The following is a 6,153-nucleotide window of genomic DNA, read 5'->3' as shown; positions in this document are numbered from 1 at the left end:
GGAGAGGCAACCAATCGATGTTTCTCTCTGACATTGCTGTTTCTCTCCCTCTCTTTCTCTCTCCCTTCCTCTCTTTCTAAAGGTGAATACATAAAATCTTTAAAAAATTATAAACATGTACAATATGAACTCATGAAAAAACATCATGTAGGAAAATCTAGAAAGAAATACAAGAATACAATCGTGTCTATTGCAAAGTGATGTGATTATGTTACATTCTTTAATTTTTTTAATTTTAAATGATGGTTTTGTATTTTTAATTGGCAATTAAATTTAATGAACTAAATCAATATTTATGTAGTTAAATAACTCTAAACAAAATGTTGAGGAAAACAACACACAGAGCATTCATTATTTAATAAAAAATTAAGTTAATTTTAATTGAAAAAGGGACCTCAGCATTCAAGAAACTGTTGATGATAGAGGAACATGAAATAACCAGAGAACAACAAAATACCTGGTTCTGATACAAACTAAATACAGTAAGAGTTAAGAGAAGAGAGAAATTGACTATTGTTGGAGCAGGTTAAGAGGACTTCATGAAAGAAATGCGACCTAGCTGGCACTTAATGCCATGGAGAGAAATCTGAATGCCATGGAGAGAAACAGAGTTAGGTACAGTAATATAAGGTGAAGCAAGGGCCTGGTATGACCCATCCTACACACACCTCACCCCTCCCACTAGAATTTTAACTACAGAACACTTGATCTTTGACTGTAAAGGTATTTTTGCTTCTTTCACACAAGCGGGGTTGCATGCTATATGTAATATAAATATGTAGTAAATAGAGTATTACATATTTTTGTAATATATATATTTTAAGTTATAGTAGATGATTTATAAGTAAGCGTTTGGTGGGGGCATTTTAAAAAAATCTGTAAACTGGACATTTCCAGATATTGACTTAGAACAAACACCAACTGTTATGCAAGAGCAGTTATCACGACCTTGTGAGTGTTCTGACGTTCCCAATCAGACCATGAAGGAGTTTAACCAATCACGACTCAGCAATCCTCTGCGTACATATTACAGAGTGTTACTTTTAAGCCTGCTTTTGAACTCAATAACTAAACTACTAATAGTGACATTAGCTAGACATGTTAAGTGAACAAGTGAATGACGTATGTTCAGTGCCAAGTAAGAAACTAAAAAGATTATGCCCATCTCAAAAATGTCTGCAATGGGAAAGAACAGGACAGAATGTGAACTTCTACCAAGCAGTCCTTCAGAGTGGGGTATTGCCATACGTAGAAGGGATGGTGTAGCAAATGTATCAAGCAGAAAGTAGCAGGCTACTTTCAGTAGACAACAGGTAAAATGGGTTTACTAGAGTTGAAGAGGTCTGTTGAGGAATAGTGAGATGGGAAAAAAAAAGATCATGAAGGCCATTGGAGACCAAGCTATAGGTTTGGGAAACAATGCAATAGAATACATGATGAAGTTTATTCTTGAATGTACCAGCTATTTTCCCAACTCTAAGCCTTTGCAATTACCATTCATTCTGTCTAGAATGTCCTTTGCCCTTCTCTGTCTGGCCTGCTCCTATACATTACAGTTCAACTGTCTCCTCTTTTATCCCCAGGTCCCCTGGATAAAGTTATTTGCTGCACCTATGTGCGCCCCCTAAATTTGCACATTGGTATTATAACTTTTTGTGTGTGTGTGTGACTCCTCCATGGGTGGTGTCTTGTACATAGCAAAGTTCAGTGATATTTGTCAAATTAAAGGATGATAAGAGACAAAATTAAGAAACATCTGGCAACATTCTAAAGAATAGGTCAGAGTGAGGGAAGTAACGGGAAGGCTGGTTTTGTTAATCCAGGTATGCAGTGATGAGAAAGGAGGGGGACTAAAACACACTTGGAAAAACTGATGGCGTAGGTAACAAACTGGACAAAGGCGTGAAGGAGAGAAAGTCCAAGATGACTCCAGGGTTTCAAGGCTGACAGAATGCTGAAAGCAGAAGACCGATATCACGGCTAAATCAACAAACAGATGCAGAGTGCCCCTCACATTCAAGGCACTGTGCTGAATGACAGGGAGGCCCCGGATACTTATTTTTTTCTCACAGTTCTGGAGGAGGCTAGAGGTCCAGGAGGCTGAGTGCTAGGTGTCAACAGGCTTGGTTTCTTATGAGACCCTTCCTTATTTTGCAGATGGTCACCTCTTTGCTGTGTCTTCACATGGTCATCTCTTTCTGTGTCCTAATTCTCTCTTCCTATAAGGACACCACTAATATTGAATTCAGGCCCATCCTAACAATCTCATTTTAAGGTAACTGCCTCTTTAAAGACCCTATCCCCCAAATTGACTGTCTACAATGGGAAAGAAGAGGTAAGAGCATGAACTTCCATCAAGTATTGGTTTAGTGGAGGGATGGTTAGGGCTTCAACATAGGAATTGGTCAGGAGGGGGATATAATTTAGTCCACAACAGCTGCCTAATAAATATTTGTTGAATTGAAGAGACATCACCCAAGGCTGAAGGTGTAAATATGCACCTTGTGGCCATAAACACGACACAGCAAATAAAGACTGGAAACACACACACACACACACACACACACACACACAGGGTCCAGTGCAAATAACGCCCCCTTTTTATTACAAAATCTTTTATTACAAAATCATAAGCATGTAATTCTGTAACATAACAATATCGCACTCAAGCACACCATATGACATTTTAGGTGAAATGTTCAAATTAAAACTATAAATTATTACACCTATCTTATTACCCTACCAGGGTCTGGCCTTACTTCTGCCAGACCCTGTATATTATATATATAACAAATTATTTACTGGTGTTATGATACATGATATATTCAATGACATATACGTTACACGATATGTTTAATGTACTGTTTCTTACTAGCAACATGTAATTCAATGCACTGTGCAAGACTGCAACAAATGGGGTGCATTAAGGCAGTCTTTCCATGGACTCCTGCATGGCCGTCTGTGATTCTTTGTTTCAGATGATTTGTGTCTCAGATTTTCATTGAATAAACATGAATCTCTCCAGCATACCCCAGAAGAATCAGTAATCAAACATTTTCAATAAAAAAATATATAATCTAGGTTTGCAGGCTTTATGGTCCGAATGTATATATGCAATGTATAGGTAAAATGTGCTTTATGAGAACAATTAGAACTTTCAAGGTCCATTATTTTACCAAAAATAATTTTAGATTCTCCTATTATATATATTTTTAAAAATTTGTAGTTCATCTAGGGGACTGATGAGAGAATTAAGAAACGATTCTCTCCCTTTGCCGCCTCATGGCCATTTTTTGTAGGATTCTTTGAACTGATTGTGAGAAGTCATTCGAAAAATATGTCATGGAAAAACAAACAAAGTAAAGAGATGAATAGCTGATCACTAGAACTTTTGTTCAGTTATGTGCTTTGAGACAAGACTATGCCAAAAACATGACATCACCTAAGTGCTGTCACTGAGTCCCATCAGTCATGCCCTTCAAATGCCCCGTATTGTCACTTCTTCATTGCTCTCTCTGCTACCACTGATCTCAAGATCTTCCTCATCTCAAACAAGGGATTTGCAAAAGCCTGGGGGCTTATCTCCTGCCAACCTCTCTCTTCTCCCTTGGGCATACCCTGCAAAATATTCCTAGCCAACTTCTGGTACTACCAGGACCACTTTCAACATATCATTTTTCTGTTCAAAACAAAACAAAAAGTTACTATGTTTTTATTTCGAAAAACACACATTACAGAATATTAAGTACAGTATGATCCTAATTTTATTGAAAAAATAAAAATTGAACCCAAAGCCACAAACATGGATATACATCCATTGCATTAGCTCCCTGTTGCTGCTATAACAAATTAGCATAAACTCAGTTAATTAAAACAACACAGTTATGCTGTGGCTGGGTGGCTCAGTTGGTTAGAACATTGTCCCGTACAGCAAAAGGCTACGGTTTCAGTTCTCAGTCAGTGCATGTACTTAGGTTGTGGGCTTGACCCCTGGTGGGGGTGCATGCAGGAGGCTACTGATCCATGTTTCTCACATCAGTATTTCTCTCTCTCTCTCTGTCCCTTTCCCCTTTCTCTAAAATCAACAAACATATCCTTGGGTTAGGATTGGGGAAAAAAACCCACTTAGTTATTATCTAATAGTTCTGAAGGTCAAAAGTCCAAAATCAGTCTCAGCTGACTGAAATCAAGGTGTCACCAGAGCTGCGTTCCTTCTGGAAGCTCTGAAGAGAATCTGTTTTTATCCTTTTCTAGCTTCTGGTGATTGCCAGCATTCCTGGGCTCATGGCCCCCTCCTACATCTTCAAAGTCAGCAGCACAGCACCTCCCAGTGTCTCTCATTGACTCTCACCCTGCTGTCCACCTCCTAGAGGCACCACTGTGATTATATTGGACACACCCAGATAAATATGAATGACCTTTCCATCTCAAATGCCTTAACTTAATTACAACTTCAAGTGCCTTCGGTTGTATAAAGTAACATATTTGCAGTTCTAGAAATTAGAACACGGATATCTTGATGTCCTAATGTGTGAAAAACTGAAAGAAAATAGCATGCCAAAATAGTAACAGGTTGATTCTCTCTAGATTAAGAGATTTAGGCAATTTTAACTTTTACTTCTTTGTGTTTAACCAATATTCTCAGTCTTCAAAAATGAGTTTGCATTATTTTTTATTCAGAGAATGACAACAACAGAATCAATAAATGTCACCGTTGAGGACATATCCTATTTCCTCTGCCCTGTTCTCTTCTCTTCTTCTGGAGACTGTATGTTTCCTCTGGAATTGCTCCTCCTGACCCAGCCCCCAGCTCATCCATGTGGTTCTAAGGGCTGCCGCTAACCATGGTACCTCTTTACCCCGCTTACAGGTGAGAGCATGTGTTCCCCACTGGGGTAACCAGAAACATTCCCAGCATTTTGTTCTTCCTTTCTTTTAACTAGAAATAAGAGAAAGAGACAATTCTTCTCTGATGGGACACTCAGGAAAAAATAAACCAGAAAATATTGGTGACTATGGTTCTAATATCATAGAAAATATGAAAGCAAAGCACAGATTTAAAAAAACAGAGGGGTAAATTCCTAGTGGTATTTGCATCCTTGGTTGTGGTTGTCTGAGAACCAGCCAGCTATTTCTCTTCCTTTCCCTAGGTTTGGATACATAAACCAAAAGATTACTCTTTCTGCCCAAACTGGCTATTTCTATCATCTGCAGTTAGAGGCGGGTGAAAATAGTTAGGAATGTTTTAAAGCCTGCAATGATGCCCTGTTGTCTGTTGCTGTCTCAAATTAGCTCCTCTAACTGGCTTCAAAGCTTTTCTCAGCCCCCACCTTCTCTGCCCCCACTTCTCAACATTGTTTCACTCTGGCTGCCTTTTCATCTTTCCTTCCTTGCTGTACGGCATTTGCTTTTGTGACATTGCTCTTTCTTGCTGTTCTCACTGTCTGGACTGTCTTCACCTCCCCTCCCTGCCCATCCAAGTCCTGTCCCACCTTCCCAGCCACCTCCAGGACACTCCCTGAAATGCACCCCCAAATCAGCAGGAGAAGGCTTCCTTCTCCAAATATTTGTTATCTGCAAGGTCTGCCTGTTACCAACAAGTATGTCCACTTTTTTATGGTTTGGGTCACTCCCGATAAATGGTCACTCTTGTAAGAAAGAAGCCCATGCCATGTTTTACAAACTGCCCTCACAGAGGTAGTTGTTCAAGCTGGTTGATTAAATTATCCGTTCAGCAGAAACTCAGAGATTTTGAGGTCGCGTCTTCTTGGAAGAAAACACAGTGGCCACTTCGGGTGTTTACACGTTAGAGATGGCCTGGTACACTGCAGGGTGGTTTCGCAGTGCCACCTTGTCATTCTTATGCTGCATGTTTCCTCATCCTTTCCATAAAGATAATTTAAGAATAGAAAGTAAAACCTGATGGGAAAGATGAAGAAGCCAGAATAATTTATCCATGAGGCAAAAAAAAAAAAAAAGAAAGAAAGAAAAAGAAAGAAGTAAACCTATCAATGGTCTTAACATCTGTGAAAATTCCTTATACAGAAGATAGGGTTCTTTCTCCTTAGAAGTTAAGATTGAAGTCAGAAATAAGCATATAATCACATAATGAAGTTTAGGTGTACTTAAGATAGATTTTTTACCATAAGGGTA

The sequence above is a fragment of the Sturnira hondurensis genome, unplaced genomic scaffold, assembly GCF_014824575.4.
Source record: "Sturnira hondurensis isolate 20B ecotype Veracruz unplaced genomic scaffold, ASM1482457v3 Scaffold0004136, whole genome shotgun sequence".
Lineage (NCBI taxonomy): Eukaryota > Metazoa > Chordata > Mammalia > Chiroptera > Phyllostomidae > Sturnira > Sturnira hondurensis.
The sequence above is the reverse complement of the archived record's forward strand: the minus strand, read 5'-3'. Positions refer to the sequence as shown.